Source organism: Heteronotia binoei, chromosome 13 (genome assembly GCF_032191835.1).
Source record: "Heteronotia binoei isolate CCM8104 ecotype False Entrance Well chromosome 13, APGP_CSIRO_Hbin_v1, whole genome shotgun sequence".
Lineage (NCBI taxonomy): Eukaryota > Metazoa > Chordata > Lepidosauria > Squamata > Gekkonidae > Heteronotia > Heteronotia binoei.
Genome location: NC_083235.1, coordinates 81,289,105 through 81,311,270, shown reverse-complemented (window position 1 = coordinate 81,311,270; position 22,166 = coordinate 81,289,105). Strand labels below are relative to the sequence as shown.

The 22,166-nt window shown below is 42.0% G+C and overlaps 1 protein-coding gene across 1 annotated transcript in view; it reads right to left on the bottom strand.

Moving 5' to 3' along the window:
- NTN1 (netrin 1) overlaps nucleotides 1-22,166 on the bottom strand; it is a 623,591-nt gene that overhangs the window by 105,839 nt on the left and 495,586 nt on the right. The gene's annotated exons all lie outside the window — the stretch shown is intronic.

The following is a 22,166-nucleotide window of genomic DNA, read 5'->3' as shown; positions in this document are numbered from 1 at the left end:
GTGCTTGTAGAGAAAATTTTAGGAAAGCTAGAGCTCAGTATGAGCTTAGCCTAGCCAAAGATGCTAAAAGCAACAAAAAAGGGATTTTTTCTTATGTTTAGAGTAAGAAAAAGAGCAAGGACATGGTAGGCCCACTGTGAGGGCAGGAAAGTTAAATTTTATTTATTTATTTATTTATTTGATTTATATCCCGCCCTCCCCACCAAGGCAGGCTCAGGGTGGCTCACAGATTAGAGTTCACACAGTCACATTTGTATGATCAAATAAAATGAAACAACAATAAAAACATAAAAACAATTTCTAAAAACATCTACTTGTGCTGGTGCCATGGTTTCAGAGAGTGATCTGAATGGTGGTTAACCATTCTAAGAGGTCCTAGGATCACGATAGCATGGAGAGGTAGACTGTTGGTGATGTTTTTTTGAGCCAATTCTGCTGCTGCAGATGTCATTAGGAAAATACATGACAGAAGAGTGCCATTTTGCAGGCTCTGTGGAACTGTGGAAGCTCTCGCAGGGCCCTGATGTCTTCCAGCAGCTCATTCTACCAGCTAGGGGCAGCAACGGAAAAGGCCCTGGCTCTCATTGATTTGAGCCTCACTTCTCCGATGCTGGTTTTTGAGACCCAGACCAAAGTGCTTGCTGGGGCATATGCAGGGAAAGGTGGTCGCTAAGGTATGCAGGACCCTGGCCATGTAGGGCTTTAAAGGTAATAACCAGCACCTTGAAATGACTCCGGTACACTATAGGTAACCAGTGCAGCGCTTTCAGCACAGGCTGAATGTGCTCCTGTAAAGGAACTCCCATTAACAGCCTGGCTGCAGCATTCTGCACTAGCTGGAGTCACTGGATTTTGGACTAGGGCAGCCCCATGTAGAGGGTATTACAGTAATCCAGTCTTGAGGGGATCGTAGCATTGATCACTGTTGCCAAGTCATCGCGTTCGAGGAAGGGGACCAACTGGCTTGCCATCTGCAGATGGTAAAAAGCTGACTTGGCAGTGGCAGCTACTTGAGCTTCCATTGTTAAAGAGGAATCAAAAAGCATCCCTAAGCTTTTAACCTTGGGCGCCAGCATGAGCTGCGCTCCACTGAAGGTCAGTAAGTGGACCTCTGGTCCCGAACCATGACAGCTCAGGTACAGTACCTCTGTCTTCATCAGATTTAATTTCAGTCTACTCGGCCTGAGCCACCCCGCCACAGCTTGCAATGCTATGAACAGATCTTCCAGGGTAGAGTCAGACTGGCCACCCATCAGCAGATAGAGCTGGGTGTCATCAGCATACTGGTGACAACCCAGTCCATACCTCTGGGCAATCTGGACAAGGGGGTGCATGTAGATGTTGAATAACATCGGACAAAGAACTGCTCCTGTGGCACACCACAGATAAGTGGGTGTTGTCTGGACAGTTCATATCCTAGCGCTACCCTCTGTCCTCAACTCTGGAGAAAGGAGGAAAGCCACTTCAAGGCCAACCCCTGAATCCCAGCATCGGCGAGGAAACAGGTCAGTAGCTGATGGTCGACCACATTGAACGCCGCTGACAGGTCTAGCAACATCAGCACTGCTGAGTCACCTCTATTCAGTTGCCTCTGGAGGTCATCTGTGACCTCCAGAAATTGTAATGAAGAGAGGGCAAAACTGCTCAATCCCTACTTTTCCTCAGTCTTCTAGAGGGAAATAGGGCTCAACATGGCAAAAACAGAACATATAATGGCAAAAACAGAACATATGTATGAAGTTCCAACCTAGGATCAGCATAGGGATAGTACATAAACACCTAGTTTCTTTAAATAAAACTAAGTCCTCAGGGTCAGATGAACTGCATCCAAGGGTACTAAAAGAGCTTGCAGATGTAATTTCAGAGCCTCTGGCTATTATTTTTGGAGAACAGGAGAGGTGCCGGAAGATTGGAGGAGGGCGAATGTTGTCCCCATCTTTAAGAAGGGGGGAAAGGAGGATCCGGGTAACTACCGACCTGTAAACTTGATGTCTATACCTGGAAAAGTTTTAGAAGAAATCATCAGTCAGTGGGTTTCTCAAGAGCAAGTCATGTCAGACTAACCTGATCTCTCTTTTTTTTTTTTTAGAAAGTGACTACCTTGCTGAACATAAGAACATAAAAGAAGCCATTTTGGATCAGACCAATGCAACACTGTGTCACACAGTGGCCAATATATGTGTGTGTGTGTGTGTATATACTGTGGCTAATAGCCACTGATGGACCTCTGCTCCATATTTTTATCCAATCCCCTCTTAAAGTTAGCTATGCTTATAGCCCCCATGAGTTCTTCTATTGTTGGATCAGGGGTGTAACGGTCCGTCGCCTTGTGACCGAGATTTAGGCGGGCCGTTAAGATGGTGGCCAAAACAATAACAAAAAACCAGGCCCAAAACAGGGTCCTGGGGGTAGAACTGCCACCAGACTGAGTACTTTCACACACTGAGGCCCCCAGTCAAACCTCAGGATTTTTAAATCCTAAACCAGGGAAAGCCAAACCACAGCTATGTGGCCAGGAGTTCCCCAGAACAAAATACTTTTTTTTCTGGTAGTTTAGGCAAGTTCCGAGGCGGTTAGGTAAGCTTTTGGCATAGAGTTGTTACAACCCTCCAAACAAGGAAACAAAAATCTCTTTTTTTAAAATAAAAAGAGTTTATTTAAACATAAGCATAAGAATTTACATTAGGAGCTGTGAACCAAAATAAGAACATCATAAAATATACTTATCTAAACATACTAATTGGTTCCAAGGTAGTCAAAGCAACAAAGTCCATCAATAATCCATAAGTGAAGACCCCAGCGTGGAGTGGGTCTCAGAGTTTAGTCAAGTTGTCCCAAAATGAGGGCCAAGAGAATAAAGAAAGGGAATCCTTTATCTCTAGGAAACCCTCGTGGGTTAATTCGAATAACCCAATCAAAACCCAAACTCAGCAGAATAGCACTAATGAGATACTGATAAGGGAGGCAGCAACAGGTGACTCCCCTTTGTTTCCTAGGCAACAATCCACAGGTGCACTGAGCTCAAGGCCCACACTAATAGGCCTGACCTTTATGTTTCTATGGGCCTTGCAGAAAAAAAAAAAGTTTAAAAATTTACAAGCAGGCCTCAAGCCTGCCCAAATTAAAACTAAGAGGAACCATTTTAATTTGGTCTACAGCATTACAAGGGGAATGCTGTCAATATCATTTATCTTGATTTCAGGAAGGCTTTTGATAAGATTCCACATATTATCCTTGTTGACAAGCTGGTAAAATGTGTTTTGGATCCCATAACTGTTTGACAGATTGCACCCAAAGAGTGCTTGTGAATGGTTCTTCATCCTCTTGGAGAGGAATGACAAGTGGAGTGCCTCAAGGATCTGTCCTGGGACCTGTTTTGTTCAACATCTTTATAAATGATTTGGATGAAGGAATAGAGGGAATGCTTATTAAATTTGCCGATGATACTGAATTGAGAGGGGTTGCAAATAGAGTAGAAGACAGAAACAGGATATAGGATGATCTTGACAGGCTGGAAAACCGGGCTGAAACTAATAAAATGAATTTTAACAGGGATAAATGTAAAGTCCTGCATTTAGGTAGGAAAAATTCAATGCATGGCTATAGGATGGGGGAGACTTGTCTAAGCAGTAGTATGCGCGAAAAGGGGCTTAGTGGACCATACACTGAACATGAGTCAACAGTGTAATGTGGTTAAAAAGGCAAATGCAATTTTGGGTTGTATCAACAGAGGTATAGTGTCCGGATCATGTGAAAGTGATGGTATCACTTTACTCTGCTCTGGTGAGACCTCACCTGGAGTATTGTGTTCAGTTTTGGGCACCCCATTTTAGGAAGGAACAGGTAAAGAGGAGGGTGTTAAGGATAATGAGGGGTCTGAAGACCAAGTTCTATGAAAGTTAAAGGAGCTGGGCATGTTTAACCTGGAGAGGAGGCGGCTGAGAGGTGATATGATCACCAACTTCAAGTAGTCAAAGGGCTGTCATATAGAAGATGGTGTGGAATTGTTTTCTGTCGCCCCAGAAGGTAGGACCAGAACCAATGGGTTGAAATTAAACCAAAAGAATTTCTGGCTCAACATTAGGAAGAACTTCCTGACCGTTAAAGCAGTTCCTCAGTGGAACAGGCTTCCTCAAGAGATGGTGGGCTCTCCTTCCTTGGAGGTTTTTAAACAGAGGCTAGATGGCCATCTGACAACAATGATAATCCCGTGAATTTAGGGGGAGGTATTTGTGAGTTTCCTGCATTGTGCAGGGAGTTGGACTAATGACCCTGGAGGTTCCTTCCAACTCTATGATTCTATTTGTCTATGATTCTGTGATTCTAAAATGTAATCTTACTTCTAGTTCATGTAACCTGCTAATAATTAAAAATTAACTTTTATTTTATATTATAGTTTTAACAACTGCTATAAAAGGAGGAGCTTGGTGGGATGTTACTTCAATTGAGTGCTGTAATCTAGTCTCTTAGGAGGTGGAGTAAGGCAGTACCACCAGATGCTACTACCCACTCATAATTAACTTTGGAGTTGTTGTAAATAATGTAAGGCTTGGGAATTTTTTAAAAAGTGTTAAGCATGCAAAATACTGGGTGCACAAATGTAACTGTTCTAGGCATCTATAAATATTCATTTAGTTTTATTTGTGTCAGTTCTTGCAAGGAAGACCTTACAGAGTGTTTGCTACTGTTCTTTCAATAAAAGCTTTTTCTACATTGATCAGAGATGCATCCCCAACAGAAACTGAGCAAAACCTCACATATTTCCAGAACTCCCCAAAGGCTAATTGCAAGCAATCCTGATCCCTACAATCACCAAGTACTATAAGTGAACCTGGAGATACTGGGAGAGGGGCAGCTAGCACCCAAGAAGCCCAAATTGAAGAGTGTGAGATACCAAAGAACCCTGTTGGAGATGCTTTAGGCTGATCCTGCATGGAGCAGGGGGTTGGACTAGATGGCCCCTTCCAATTTGATTGTTCTATGATCCAAGTAAGCTGGAAGAAAGGGAGGTGGGGGCACAACTCCACTACTCTGGTACATAATGGAACAGAGGAAAGGGTCCCAAAATATTGACTGGGAATGAGACCCAGTGGGATGGCTGGGAAAAACCCAAAGAACACCAAAGCAATGGCAGCCCTGATTCTCCCTAGCCAGGTGAGAAGCTAAGGAGAGAGAAGGGGCTACGAGCTGTTTTGACCAGGGTGAGCTTTGCTTAGATGAGTACGACACTGACAAGTTTGACAAGTGAGGAGAAACTAGCATCCAAGACCCCTGGGGTCTGTGACAGTGAACCTCTCAGATTCAAGATGAATGCCATGGGGGCTGAACTCCAGCAAGAAATATGAGAACACCCTCCAAGCTATCCTAGCAGCGCAGCTGAGGGACCAACTGTTGCCAGTGGAGCAAGCCTCAGTACAGGCACCAACTGGGGGCAAACAACCTGATGGCCAGCAGGTGCCTGAGCAGGTTCCCCTGGGAGGAGGGGAAAAACCAGGCAGGCCATGAAGGCCCCTACCTCAATGGGCCCCAGGACCAGATGCCCCAATTCCAGCAGACAAAGGGCTGAGAGGCATGTACAAGCTGGAGGCAAAGTTTGACGGAGACCCCGAGAAGTTAGGCTATTTTTTGTTGCAAGCATGGGAGTTCTTGCGACAGTGGGGAAAGCTTTCCCTACAGAAGCTAGCCATGTTAGCCATCTGGGTTCAAGACTAGAAGTGACGGTGGCTAAATGGTACGTGACACTGTGGAGAGCCAGTTTGGTGTAGTGGTTAAGTGTGCGGACTCTTATCTGGGAGAAATGGATTTGATTCCCCACTTCTCCACTTGCAGATACTTGGGTCAGCCATAGCTGTCATAGGAGTTGTCCTTGAAAGGGCAGCTGCTGTAAGAGCTCTCTCAGCCTCACCTACCTCACAGGGTGTCTGATGTGTGTGGGGGGGTGGGGTGGGGAGGTAAAGGAGATTGTGACCACTCTGACACTCTCAGAGTATAGGGTGGGATATAAATCCAATATCTTCTTCTTCTACGAGGTCTGATCCCCAGAACTCCACACCATGGAGTTCACACACTACAAACACAGTTTGAGGATCTTCTCGAGGAAGAGCAGGCCTGGACCATGCATAACTCCTAAAAAATTGGCAAAGATGAATAATGAGATGCCAGGCAGATGTTGGAAATGTAAAAAGCATGAAGGTTCTTTCTACCATATGTTGTGGACTTGTGAAAGAGCTAAAATGTTTTGGCAGATGATTCAGCAAGAGATTTCTAAGATTTTGGGATATGAGTTTAACAAAGTTGCAGAGACTTTTCTGTTGGGACTACAAATGGAAAAATTTCCAAAAGAAGATAGAACTTTAATCTGGTACTTGCTCTCAGCCGCTAGGACATTGTATGCACAGTTGCGGAAGCAAGAAAATATACCAGAGAAATGGGATTGGATTATAAAAGTTATGACATGGAGTGAAATGGACAAATTAACAAGAATATTAAGAGACTATGATTTAGAAGTTTTTAAGACGGAATAGAAAAAGTTTAGAAGATTTGTAGAAAAAGAGTGGAAAATAAAAGGACATTGGACAATCTTTGATAATGATTAAGTTTTTAAAAGAAGAATATAAATTTTTGTTTTAATAGTTAAGGGTACCTTTAAATATTTGCATTTTAAGTAAATAACACCGGCGGGGGTCAAGTAACAGGGGGAGAGGTGGGTAGAAAGTAATATATGGGGTAGATAAAAGAACATCTTTTTTAAAGATGTAAGATATAGATTTATTACCATATGTTACCAATAAAATTGTTTTAAACAGACTTTAAGCAGATTTAAATCAGATTCTTACTCCAGAAGAAAAGACCTTAGTGATTGACAAGGCAAGAGCACTCTGTCAGATAGAAGAGAACTGAAGGATGTGGGGTGGGGGGAACTCGGAGAACTAGTCCCCCTGGCTAACCCTGCCTGGGACCATAAGACTACAGAAGGGCAAGAAAGGTATGCTCAATACTGCACCTGGATTAGGCAACGATTGTGGCAAAAACTAGCGGCTTCCAATATTGATAAAAGGCTCCTATTTCTTATTCGTGGCCTCCATGAAGAATCATTTCTTAGGGTGAGATGCAATACGCAAGGATTACTCACAAAACCAATAAAAATTAAGAAGGGTGTAAGACAGGGTTGTCTTTTGGCCCCCATCTTATTTCATTATTACATCAGTGATATGGTGGAACATATGACTGATATTAAATTACACCCCCCAAAGCTGGCTCTTCGCCACCTTTCAGTACTGCTATATGCAGATGATGTGGTACTGTTATCTAGAACAGCTATTGGGTTGCGGAGGGCATTAGACAGCTTTGTTAAGTATTGTGAAAACGAACGTTTGGTAATAAATTTTGAAAAAACAAAAGTGATGGCATTTGGTAAAAAAGCCAAGAAGAGGTATTGGACTATGAAAGGGGAGAAAATAGAACAAGTAACAAAATTTACTTATTTGGGAATGGTAATTCAGGATACAGGCGCCTATACTGAACATTGTAATATGAGGGTGGAGAAAGCTGAGAAAACAATGTACGCTATCCTGAGATTTTTTCGTTCCAAGGGGGGCTTTTATGTTCCTGCAGCACTGAAACTGTTCCAATATAAAGTTTTAACACAACTGCTCTATGGTATTAACCTGGGCATCTCGGCTAAAAAATTACAGGCTCTTGAGAAAGTGCAATCTAAATTTCTCCGTAACATCTTGCAGCTCTCGCCAGGTGTGCCAAATGCCCTTTTGCGACTAGAAACTGGGCAAATGAGAATTGAGGCCAGAATTATGTTGTCTTCGGCATACCAATGGCTAAGAATCTATACAAACAAAAAAGGCCTCTTTCCTCTAATAATTCAAGACCTCTATAGGCCAAGGTGGCTGCAATTGGTTGAAAGCAATTTGGAAAGTATAGGATTCTTACTTGAAAACCTCTTGACGCAGAGTAATGCCAAAGCAAAAAGTATTATCAAACAAAGAATCTGTGATATAGAGAGACAAAGGGATCTAGAACAGGCCCCTTCTTTCTTGGCATCTACCGAGACCAAATATGTTATGAGGATGGCCAAGTACTTTTCTTATTTGGAGGTACCAGCTCACAGAAGAGCCTTTACATTGGCTCGATGCGCAGCCATGCCCTCAAAAGTGTTAGAAGGGAAATATAGAAAAGTTCCGTATGAAGATCAACGCTGTTCTTGTGCTATGGGAGAGGTGGAGTCGATGATTCATATGTTTTTTCGATGCCTATTCCACCAAGCATATAAGGACAGGTTTGTTTCCCCGTTTGTAGTCAAACCAATAGCAGATGCTGACGGGGCGTGTTTGGAGAAACTTTTGGTGGATGCAAGTCCATCTATCTCTAGACAGATAGCTAAATTCTGCCATTACCTGGTGAAGTTCCATACTAAGAAACAAGAAATGGTAGGTTTTGTATGATGTTTGAATTTTAGGTTATAAACGATTTTATATATTCGGATTTAAAGGATTTTATATTAATGTGAACTGATTCTGGATTTTAAAATTGGTTAAATTATATTTTAGTTATCCCTGTATAGGTGCGGAAAAGTTTTAAGTATTGTAATGTATTTTATGTATTTTATGAGGGGTTTTATATGATGTGTTATAATTTTTATATTGGTCTATGACCGTAATAAAACGTTCATTCATTCACCTGGATTAGGGTTTTAAATTTGAACAGTTTGAGGAATCAAGCAAAAGAAAGATGAGAATCCCTCTGAATTTTGAGGCAGGCTAATGGATGGTTTTTGCAAATGGTGAAACATGGACCCAGAGGCTGAGGAGAACAGAAAGACACTAGTAGCCATGTATGTAGAAAACTCTTACAAGGATATTAGAAGGAAGTCGCAAAAATTAGAGGACTGGAATACTAAGACCACCACCCAATTGGTGGAAATAGCGTACAAGGTATATGTCAACTGGGAACAGGAAAGAGTTAAAACTAAAACCATTATGTAACCCCAAGCCATTCACAGAGATAGGAGACTTTGGGGGCAATAGAGACTTTGTGTGAAACCCGGGGAAGCAGAAGGGAAGCAGTCAACCAGCTTCTGGGCAGAAAGCACCTGACCAGAAGCCAAGGCCCCCATTATAGAATCATAGAGTTGGAAGGAACCTCCAGGGTCATCTGCACAATGCAGGAAACACATAATACCGCCCCCTAAATTCACAGGATCTTCACTACTGTCAGATGGCCATCTAGCCTCTGTTTAAAAACCTCCAACGAAGGAGAGCCCACCACCTCTTGAGGAAACCTGTTCCACTGAGGAACCACTCTAACTGTCAGGAGGTTCTTCCTAATGTTGAGCCGGAAACTCTTTTGAGTTAATTTCATTGGTTCTGGTCCTACCTTCTGGGGCCACAGAAAACAATTCCACACCATCCTCTAGATGACAGCCCTTCAAAGGTATAATGAGATCCAGGGCCTTTTCGGTGGCAGCACGAGAACTTTGGAACACCCTCCCAGAAGCTATAAGGGCCCTGCGGGATGTGTCTGCGTTCCGCAGGGCCTGTAAGACCGAATTGTTCAAACAGGCTTTTGCGGTTTGATTGAAAAAAGGCTGCCATCCTACAGAATGCTGGCGATCTTGGTCGAGAAGTCAATACCGCCTATACTGGACTGAAATAGCGCTATAGAATGGTTTTAAAGTTAATATATGTAAATTATGGTTTTATATGTTTTATTGGATTGATTGTTTTTATAATGTTGTAAGCTGCCCTGAGTCCGCTTGCGAAGAGGGCGGGATATAAATGGGAAGTAATAAATAAATAAATAAATAAAAGTACTTGATGGTGATCATATCACCTCTCAGCTGCCTTCTCTCCAGGCTAAACAGGCCCAGCTCCTTCAACCTTTCTTCTTCTTCTTTTTTTAAATCAAACGTTTTACTAAGTTTCAAATTAAGGAAAAGACAGGGGGATATAGGGAAATTAGAGTTGGAGGGGGAGAGCAAATATCTCTTTTGTTTACATTTTCTTTCTTATTACAAACTCTCTAATTCTATTAATTTATAATCTGAATATCATTTACAATTTATATCTTCCGTTTTGCCTCTTATATTCTTCTATTGCTTTATAACTCTTTCTTTTGGCTTGCAAATACACATTTCTTACAGTTGCACCTTATTTAGTACAGTATGTGGTACTAACTCCTTATCCTATATTCTTATATACAAATATGCTGCCACTTAATTTCCTCAAATTCCAAACTCATACTACATCCAACCAATCATACAGAGGCTGCCAGGTCTTCTTACTATCTTGTATATCTCCGTTTAATTTTACAGAAAGTAAGTTCAGTTCTGCCATCTCTAAGAGCTTCTGAACAAAGTGCTCTTGCTTAGGTATTTTTTTAATTTTCCACCACTTTGCATATAGTGGTGAATCAGAAATTTAATTATTGTCTTAGGGAGTGAATCTTGGTATATATTCAGTAAATACATCTCAGGTTTATGTTGTAGATTAATTTTTAAAATTTTCTGAAGACAATTGTGAATTTGTTTCCAATAAGCTTTCACTAAATCACAGTGCCACCACATATCATAAAATGATCTTTTCGATTTCTGACACTTCCCACATTTATTTGCGACATTTGAATGCATCTTCACCAGTTTGTCTGGTGTAATGTAACACCTATAAAACATCTTATAGAAATTTTCTTTAGATGTGTCTGATCTTGTGATCTTAATATTTTCTTTCCATAACCTTTCCCAGGTAGCTAAGTCAATATTTAGCCAATATTTTACACCCATTTCATCATATTGTCTTTTACTGTTTCATCTTGCATTTTCATAATCAGTAAATAGTTATGGATTTTTAATCCGTTTTTCTTCAGGTCCTGTTATAATTTGGTCGAATTCATTTTTCTGTTTTGCAAAACTGGTTTCTTTATCTTTCGTATATCTAGATTTTAATTGCATTTTCATCCACCAATCTAGCATTTTATTTTCATCCATCTTTAAAGTCAGTCTCATCCAATAAGTTCTCATAAGAATTTCTGCAAAATTTAATAGCTTTGGTTGACTCAATGCCTCTAAAGGTGATATCCATTTTGGGATATGCCTATACAGGGGACTTTGTAGAAAAATAGGTGGTGGAGCTCATCCAGGGATTGTTATTCAGCTGCACATACTATTCAATGGACAAGGAGGTGGAACTCTCAGAAGGAGGAGGTGGAACTTTCAAAAAGGTTCAGGAGCTGTGCTCCTGTGAGCTCCATTGAATCTGAAGCCTGTGCCTATATACTTGAGATTTTATCCTCTTCCATGTTAAATATATTGATCATGTATATTAAATACTTTCTTCATCAATACATTTTGATACCAAATATATGAGTGCCAACCACTCGTTAAATCAAAGCCTTCCAAAATTAGCAATCTTTTCTTCATTAAAGTGATCCATTCTCCTGCCCACAACAATGTACATGCTTTGTTATAAGTCTGCCAATCCAGCAAAGCAAAACCACCTCGTTGCTTGGTGTCCTGCAGTGCATTTAGTTTAATTCTAGGTTTCTTGTTCTGCCATATAAATAAAGAAATGCACATTGGGGCCAAAAATCCTAGCTATAAATATAAGTTGATGGGGTGTGAACTGGCAGAGACTGACCAAGAGAGAGATCTTGGGGTCGTGGTAGATAACTCACTGAAAATGTCAAGACAGTGGGCGATTGCAATAAAAAAGGCCAACGCCATGCTGGGTATTATTAGGAAGGGAACTGAAAACAAATCAGCCAGTATCATAATGCCCTTGTATAAATCGATGATGCGGTCTCATTTGGAGTACTGTGTACAATTCTGGTCACCGCACCTCAAAAAGGATATTATAGCATTGGAAAAAGTGCAGAAAAGGGCAACTAGAATGATTAAAGGTTAAAAGTGGGAGCACAACTGAACAACCATCGACGATGGCCTTGGCCCATAAGCTGATACGGTCAAATTCAGACCATTCTTTGGAGGATGATATACTAGAAAAAGAGGTGCTGGACTTATTTAGGGATTTAACATATGTTGAACAAATGAGGATTACAGATAATCTGGAAGCTGTCAGAGTAAACTTACTCAAAAACATCGCACACCCTCCTCAGTCAAATCCCTCTGTGCAAGTGGAGGAACTTACTCCTACATTTGATACTTCAGAAGAACTGGGATCACCAACGGAAATGAGGTCAATACAAGCTGTTCTCCATCAGCCCCTTCTATTAATGGATGAGTCTATTACAGCTCATGGTGAAAACCAAGAACTTCAAGATACTCTACCAGAACCTGGATTGCCAAAGGAGATGAGGACAACACAAGCTGTTATTCATCAGTCCCTTCTACTGACGGATGAGTTTACCTCCGCTTGGGGTGAAAACCAAGATTGGTCAATTCCATCACAAGAACTTAAGAATGACATGAGGGGTGCGGACAACTGCTGTGTCCATTATGATGTCAATAACTCTCTAGAACAATTTACTGTAGTTGATTGACTCCTAGACTCACCCACCCCAGCTGTAATCAAAATCATGTCTTGGAATATTGCAGGGTGGAGGAGTAGGTCTAGGGACGATGATTTTATAGAATACATCAAAGGTTTTGACATTGTACTTTTCCAGGAGACATGGCCCCAAACACAAATACATGTGGAGGGATTTAAATCCTATTCCCTCCCAGCTAGTAAAGCCAACCTTAGGGGCCGTTCCCAAGGTGGCCTATCCACTCTTGTTGCTGCCCATTTAAAATCAAAGCTGATTACTTCACTGGCTTGCAGCCCTATGTTGCAAGCTGTTAAGCTAGTATTGGATAAATTTACTTTAGTTATAATCAGTGTATATGTACCTTCTGGTTTAAGTGGCTTAGCCCTATCCTACCACTGGAACTGGTTAACAGCTCTTATGGAAGACATGGAAAAGAAATTCCCACTTGCTGAAATAATTTTAGTAGGTAATTTTAATGCAAGGGTGGGCAGTGATGATTCAGTTTTTTACAAAGCACTAGATTTCGATCCAAATGACTCCCTCCCTCCTCTTTTTTCTTCCTTGAGATACTCCAAGGATAATTATTTGAATTCTGCAGGAATTTGCCTTGCCAAATTTTGTATTCAATTTAACAGGATCTGGTTAAATGGCCTAAAAGAATTCTGCAATTCAGGAGAGTTTACATTTGCATCAGTTAGAGGATGCAGTGTAATCGATTATGTTTTAGTGCCTTCCTCCTTCCGAGACTTTGTGGCAGACTTCTCTGTAGGGGATTATATTAGTAGTGATCATTTTCCTTTAATCTTGACTATTAAAGTCGACTCCCCTTTAAACCTTTTGCCTTCTGTGCCAGTCCAGAGTGAGGAGTCAGCCTTTTTACTAAGAATTCATAGGGGTTCCGCATTAAATGAAAAAATCCAACTACTGTTTAACTCTAGTCCATCTCTAGAGTACAGGTCCCTAATACTTTGTGCTGATGATCCACTACAAACTCTTAAATCCTACAGTTTATTAATATCACATATGATTGATTCATTGAACCAAAATTCAGAACCTTGGAGGAATTCACAGAATAAATTAGGGAAAAGCCTCTCAAATCCCTGGTTTGATAGGGATTGTAGGAACCTGAAAAAACTATTACGTGTCACCTACAGCCATTATAGAGAATCTAAGGCTGTTGCCCTTCCTACTAGTTTTTTCAATCTTAAACTTCAGCTTCTGCAACTCATAAAAAAAGAGAGAAATTATTATATTAATGGCCAGTGGGAGCAACTGATACAAGCGGCAACTTTGAATAATTCAAAACAATTTTGGACCATAGTTTCTGGTGCATTCCATAGGGAAGCTCCCCTCACGTCCCTTATTCCCCCTCATGTTTGGTTTCAACATTTCCTAACAGTGTTCTATGAGGAGGGTAGAAGTGTTTTAGAACCATCTGATTTTTGTTTGAGTGATTTACCTGATTGGCCCCCTGTAGATTCTGATGAGATAAGGGAATTAATTGTCCAACTAAAGGCTGAGAAAGCCCCTGGTCCAGATGTGATAACCCCTGAAATCCTAAAATCAGACCCGGATTGGTGGGCTCCCTTACTTGCAGCCCTTTTTACAATGGTCGATAAAACTGGTTTAATGCCCGAGGCCTGGACAAATGCAGTAATAGTGCCAATCTACAAGAAGGGTGACTGTTCATCCCCCTCAAATTTTAGACCTATTAGCCTCCTCTCTATAATTGGCAAGTTGTACGCCAAGCACCTGTTAGCCAAACTTACTGCATGGATGTTACAACAACAAATCCTAGGGCCAGAACAAGCGGGTTTTCGCCATGGGAAATCCACACTGGATCACTGTATTATCTTCTCCCATCTAGTAAATAAATATACTAGGAAGGCCAAGCTTAAGTTATATACTGCCTTCCTCGATCTTAAAGGAGCGTTTGATTCCATAGATAGACACTTACTTTGGGACAAATTGAATAAAATGAATATTGACAAGCGATTACTTTTTCTTATCAGAAAATTGCATACCTCAACTACTTGCCAGGTTAAATGCTCTCTAGCCGGAAAGTTAACAGCAAAAATTCCATCTAATAAGGGTGTTAAGCAGGGCTGCATTCTAGCCCCCTCCTTATTTAACCTTTTCCTTAATGATCTAGCACTGACATTGTCTGGCACCGACGGTCATAGCCCTAAACTTGGTTCCACTCACGTGCCACTGTTACTGTATGCAGATGACGCTTTACTAATGTCCTGCACGCGAGTGGGTTTGAAGCATCTTTTTAGCCGCTGTCTTGAGTATTTTGAATCTAATAAGCTCCAACTTAACTCTGAAAAAACCAAAATTCTTGTCTTCTCAAGAACTTGGAAATTATTCAAATGGGAGTTTAATGGAAATAGAATAGAGCAGGTTAGACACTTTAAGTATCTAGGTATTCATTTCCAATACAATGCATCTTGGACTGTTCAGCGAAGGTCTGCAACTAATATGGCTAAGGCCAGTGCCCAGGCTCTCTGTCGTTTCTTCTACAATAAGGAAAATCAATTTGTGCCGGCTGCTCTGAAAGTTTTTAAGGCCAAAACATGTGCGCAACTACTATATGGTATGCCATTATGGATTGGTGCGTTTGATTATTCCTTGGAACGCATCCAAGCCAAATTTCTTCGTAAAATTTTGAGAATGCCATGTTGTGTGCCTTATGCAGCCCTATGCCTAGAATTGGGGCAGGTCCCACTTGAAACTAGGGCATGGCTCTTAACTGTTAAATATTGGTTGCGACTACACTATAACTTCGATCCTTCCAGTCTTATCTTTCAAATGCTCTCAGAATCTAGTTACTCTAATTGGCTAGACTCCATCGAGAAAAAGATTAGCACTGTTGGTTTATCTTTAGAGTCATTATCCATGCTCTCACAAACAGAGGCATTTCGTATGATTAAAGTCAGAATTCTGGATATTGAATTACAAAATCTCCACAGCACCGCTAATAAAACTTGTTCTCCCGTGAGTCTAGGGCTCTCGTTTGATGTTGGCCATATGGCTTCCTATCTCTATTCTTTGCAAAGTCCTCAACAGCGTAGGGCCTTTTCATTGGCAAGATTTGATGTTATGCCATCAGCAGTTTTATTTGGTAGATATCACAACATACCCTACCCGGCCAGACTATGTCCATGTAAGTCTGGATCTATTGAAACCATTTCACATATTCTCCTGTATTGTCCTTTTTATCTAAGTATTCGTGGTCGATTTTTGGATCCTATTCTTTTAAATAAGATGGGTCTGGCTGATCCAGATAAGGTCCAGTTTCTTTTGAAGGATGTTACTCCTGACATAACTGTAAACACTGCCTTATTTCTGTACTGGGCCAAAATGATTCATCAAGACAAGGAACAGTTTTGTTGTCCCATTTAACTGTGATCTTATGTAAATGTACTTTAATCCTGATGTCCAGTATTTTAACCTATTTTCTGTTTTTCAACCCATTGTTCTTTTAACCTGTTTTTACATGCCATTAAAGGTTGATTGATTGATTGATTAAAGGTTTGGAACACTTTCCCTATGAAGAAAGGTTAAAACACTTCGGGCTCTTTAGCTTGGAGAAACATCGACCGCAGGGTGACATGATATAGGTTTACAAGATTATGCATGGAATGGAGAAGGTGGAGAAAGAAGTCCTTTTCTCCCTTTCTCACAATACAAGAACTTGCGGGCATTCAATGAAATTGCTGAGCAGTTGGGTTAGAACAGATAAAAGGAGGTACTTCTTCACCCAAAGGGTGATTAACATGTGAAATTCACTGCCACAGGGGGTGGTGGTGGCTACAAGCATAGCCAGCTTCAAGAGGGGACTGGATAAACTTATGGAGCAGAGGTCCATCCGTGGCTATTAGCCACAGCGTATTGTTGGTACTCTCTGTCTGGGGCAGTGATGCTCTGTATTCTTGGTGCTTGAAGGGGGCACAGTGGAAGGGCTTCTAGCCCCACTTGTGGACCTCCTGATGACACTTGGGGGTTTTTTTTGTGGCCACTGTGTGACACAGACGGTTGGACTGGATGGGCCATTGACCTGATCCAACATGTCTTCTCTTATGTTCTTGTGTCTGGTATTTCCCCCCTCCCCCAGCCCACACCAGCCAGATGCCCATGGTAGGCCAAGAGGATGCCCTATAGTTGGGTCAGGGGCAATGACTGTCATATACCCCCATTCGCTGAGCCCTTGATAAAACTGAAAGTGAGAGACAAGACTTATACTGCATTAATTGATTCTGGAGCCACATATTCTTCCCTCCCAGTGGCCCCACCTGAGCTGCCCACCTCATCAAAAACAACATCAGTAACTGGATTCACTGGAAGCCCAGTGACTCAGAGGTCCCTCCAAGAATGCAATATGTCTGTTGAAGGGCACCATCTCTAACATTCCTTTTTATAAACACCTGACTGCCCAATCACCTTGCTTGGCCAGGACTTGCATAAACTTGGGGCTAGTCTGAACTTTAGCAAGTCAGGAGTCACATTACGCCTTCTGATGCAGGAGGCCCCAGATTATTTAGCAGCATTATGCACAGCTGATGGGCCTCAACAGGAACCGAAGAGAGAGACATTAAAAGAACTTTTGCCTGAACTGGACCCTAGCATCTTGGCTGAAGGAGGAATTCTGACCCTAGCCCTGGGGGGTCACTCCAATGAAAATAACAATAAAACCTGGAAAGTCCTCAGTCCACATCATGCAGTAGCCTCTTTACTGCATCAGAGAGGGGTCAAATGGCTCACCCATTCCTGTATGGCCAAATACAAAATTGATCAACAAAGACCAGATGGCATCACCTTCAAAGCCTGCAACCAACTAAACCCATCTCAGATGCTACCTATCCCAGATGCTGACTTGGAACATGCTGGCCTGGAAGTAACTGATGTGGCTACCATGAGTCAGGTGGACCTCCTGGATGTTCCTATCCCAAATGCAGAGCTTGAACTGTTCATCAACAGCAGCAGTTTCAGGATGGATGGAAAGAGACACCACGGAACACGAGACTTTAGAAGTGGGGCCTCTTCCTTCTTCCTACTCTGCTCAGGCTGCTGAACTTCACGCTCCTGATAGAGCTCTCTAATGAGCTGACAGAAAATGTGCCAACATTTTTATGGACTCTAAGTATGCTTTTGGAGTAGTACTTGCCTTCAGACCACTGTGGAAGGAAAGGGGCTTTCTCACCGCTGTCTGAAAATCAATCTCATATGAAGACCAGGTCATGGCCATCCTCAACAGTATCCTGTTATACAAGGAAGAAGCTGTTTTCCATGTGAAAGGACACCAGAGACTCACGACTCCCAAGACCCACGGAAACCACTGAGTGGATATAGCTAAAAGTCAACTGGGTAAGACGAGGCTGAAGGGCTCCTTCCATCCCAGCATATGAGTTGCCAGACAAGCTTGCATATACCTCCAAGAAATAAGAAAGTGTCAAAAAGGAAGGAGCGAAAGAAGATGACAAGGGCTGCCTCATTAACCTGCATGGAAGAATCTGGCTACAACAGTCTCTGCTGAGAAAAGTAATCTGCCACTATCATCTGTCTACTCATCATGGGGGGACTGTTATGGGAAAGGCCTTAACACAATTCTTTATAGTTTCAGGACTGTATCAGGAAGCTGAGCATGAGGCTAGGGCCTGCCTCACCTGCCAACAGGTTAATGTGAAAGGAGGGGGAACTGTTCCCCCTGGGGCCAGGCCTTGGACTAAAAGACCTTTTAAAGTTTTTCAGGTTGACTTTACTGAACTTCCCCAAGTGGGAAAGTACTGATACTTGATTGTCTTTGTTAATCAACTCACAGGTTGACCTGAGGCTTTTCCCTGCACTGCTCCAACAGCAAGGAACATTGCCAAATCTCCTAAACAAAATTCTGCCCAGGTTCAGTTTGCCAGTGGCCTTGAACTCCAACAGTGGAAATCACTTCACTAGCAAAATTATCCAGAAGGTGGAGCAAGCCCTGGGCATCCAATGGCATGTTCATTGGGCATGTTCACCCCAACTGAGTGATCAGATCAAATACTTAAATAGAACCTTAAAGACCATCCTAACTAAGCTTTCCATGTAAACATCCCTAAGATGGACCAATCTTCTCCCCATAGCACTCACACACATAAGGGTAGCAGCCTGGGGCAGGTTGGGATTGTCACTATTTGATGTCTTATACATACGCCTGTCAAGAGTCTTGCCATGAAATCCCTCTATGCTTTATGCTTTGTCTCTCTCACATTTTCGCTTGCCTGCTATAATATCTGTGTAACAGTGTTATCTGAAGAAGACTGCGCCAGCTAGGTGGTAGCCCCGGAAACCAAGGACAACTGGCCAGGCAAGAAACACCTGCAAGAGGCTGGGCCAAAAAAGCTGCGCTTATTCCCCACTTTGCTTTCCTGCTGCCCTTTGAAAAGTTAATGCTTTTAATGAAAGTATATATGTGAGGCAAAGAATGACTCTGTCAGCTGCCATGCCTGCATCATCTTAAGTTCCAATAAAACTAACATTACACCTATGGCCTGTTTATTGCGTCTGAGAGACTGAGGACTTGATAGCACCCATATCCCATAAAACAGCCAGGGTCAGGCATGGTGAATACTGTAATTGGGGATAAAATGTTTTCTGATTATGTGTTTGCCTTGCAGTTCTGTCCCTCTTCCCTCTACAGAGCTACTGCTTGAGTTCAGTCACTCCCATACAACAACCCTGTACATTTGTTTCAACTAGGTGACTGGGTACTGATAAAGGCTTGAAAGAAAGAACCATTGAAGCCACACTGGAAGGGGTTGTTCCAAATCATCCTGATATCTCACAGCACTGTAAAGACTACAGCTCCAAACAGCTGAGTTCACCACACCACGGTGAATTGGGTCCATGATACAAATGGCAACAGAGGCATCAACAGGATTGAGGTGATAAGGCTGTTACCACCAGACGAATCATAGAAAAATAGAATCATAGAGTTGGAAGGGACCTCTAGGGTCATCTAGTCCAACCCCCTGCACAATGCAGGAAACTCACAAATACCTCCCCCTAAATTCACAAGATCTTCATTGCTGTCAGATGGCCATCTAGCCTCTGTTTAAAAACCTCCAAGGAAGGAGAGTCCACCACCTCCTGAGGAAGCCTGTTCCACTGAGGAACTGCTTTAACGGTCAGGAATTTCATCCTAATGTTGAGCCGGAAACTCTTTTGATTTAATTTCAACCCATTGGTTCTGGTCCTACCTTCTGGGGCCAAAGAAAACAATTCCACAACATCCTCTATATGACAGTCCTTCAAGTACGTGAAGATGGTGATCCTATCACCTCTCAGCTGCCTCCTCTCCAGGCTAAACATGCCCAGCTCCATCAACCTTTCCTCATAGGACTTGGTCTCCAGACCCCTCACCATCTTCCTTGCCCTCCTCTGGATCTGTTCCAGCTTGTGTATCACTTCATCACTTCACTTGATCTGGACACTATACTTCTGTTAACACAGTCCAAAATTGTGAACTTCCGGAGTTGGAACATGGCGAGTTGAGACACTTCTCACAAAGAGGAGCAGACCGGAACCTCTGTTCTGGGTAGAGAAGGTGACCTCAATGCCTGCTGCCTACTTTTCTTAGTGAGGAAAAAGGCCAAGACATGCTCAGGAAATTTCTGAGGGGATTTACTTTGGCTTATGAGGAGTCCCAATGGGCTTCCTTATGGGCTTTGAAGGGTCCCTGGCGAAGAATTGCATTCCAGCCTCTACAGAGGACATCCGTGGTCATTAATTTGACTTATATTCATCATGTTTCAAGCTTTCTTTGGACTATTCTAACATCTAAACATTTATCACTGATAAGAACGGTTTTAACAAGAATATATTGGGCTGCAAGGTAAGAAGATCTTTATCTATCATTCCGGGACTAAAATCAATTTTATCTGAGATAAAGATAAAGATTTGGACTTACTAAGCTGTTAAGAAGAGAAGCAAAGTTAAAAGACGAAAAACAACTATTGTTTGGAATACTTGCAGTTTCTGAAAAAAAACCTCATCGTTACTGAGTTGCTGAACTGGAAGACGTTACAGGAAGTGGCGTCATACAAGTATCGCAAGATCTCTCAACCATCGAAATGTGACTTCATGGCAAGAAAAGCAGGAAGGAGCAATTAGAAGAAGGGAACTTTTAAACCTCCTGGCCATCACTAGGACTTGAAAACCATAGAAAAATTGCGGCGGCCATTAAAGGAAGGTAAAAAAATTTAAATATTCAAGAAAAGAGAATAAGACTTTGAAAATTAGTGGAGCCAGCAGATATCAAGATTACAAAGTGAAACATATTGGATTATAATATTGGAACTGATTTTGGTGAAAAAGAAAAAAAACTTCCAAAAGGGTCTGAAAAATTGCGACTCCATTTTGAGCATTTTTAAAACTTTAAAAAATTATGTCTTGAGTTAGGAAGCCCTGAGAACGGCGATTTTGGGCTTATTGAAAAAGGGCATCTCCTAATCTATAAGATCCTATGGTTTAATTTGATTTTGGTGGGATCAGTTTAAGAGCCTATTTTGGTAGTGGAGAAATAGTAATGCCTGACCACAAGCCAGCATCAAAACAGACATGCGCAAGGACTGGTTCACCTGAGGAAGGTATAATGCCTAAAATACATGATCAATTGGATGCTATGGAGGCAAGATTGGTCAAAGTGATGAAAGATCTAATAATGGACAATAAGAAGCAATTAATTAAAGAACTAAAAAAAGATACTGAAACAAATGCAGAGGTGGTGAAGACAGAAATTAAAAAAGAAATTGAAGATTTCAGAAAAGACTCACAAGCAACATTAAATAAAGTACATGTGGTTGAAAATAAGGTGAAGGATCACGATTCCATGATTAATAAATTGCAGTAGTTCTGCAAGATTGTAAGTTAATGGAAAACCAGATACGTCTGAGAGGAGTACCTGAGAATTTTTATTTTATGATTTGTATCCCGCCCTTCCCACAAAGATGGCTCAGGGCGGCTTACAACAGATAATAAAACAAAATTTAGATTAGCATTTACATGTATAAACAATTAAAATAGTCAAAACATTTAAAACCTTAAAACATCAAGTCTTATAACAGTATAAATAGCAAGAGTCTAGTAAGCTACAGTTGTTTCCCATCTCAGTTAGGTGTAAGCTAGCCAGAAGAGGGTTGTCTTACAGGCCCTGCGGAACTGAATAAGGTCCCGCAGGGCCCTCACCTCCTCCAGCAGCTGGTTCTACCATGAAGGGGCCATAACAGAAAAGGCCCTGTCTCTAGTTGATTTAAGGCGGACTTCTTTTGGCCCAGGGATAGCAAGAAGGTTTTGAGTTCCCGACCTCAGTACTCTCTGGGGAACATGTGGGGAGAGACGGTCCTTCAGGTAGGCAGGTCCCAGGCCATATAGGGCTTTAAAGGTAATAACCAGCACCTTGTACCGGACTCGGTATGTTATTGGGAGCCAGTGCAGAGCCCGAAGACCCGGCCGAATGTGCCCCCATCTTGGGAGGCCCAATAACAGCCGTGCCGCGTTCTGCACCAGCTGCAATTTCTGAGTTCGGCACAGGGGCAGCCCCATGTAGAGGGCATTGCAGTAGTCCAACCTCAAGGTGACTGTAGCATGGATCATCCAGGAAGGGAGCCAACTGCCTTGCCCGCCTAAGATGAAAAAAC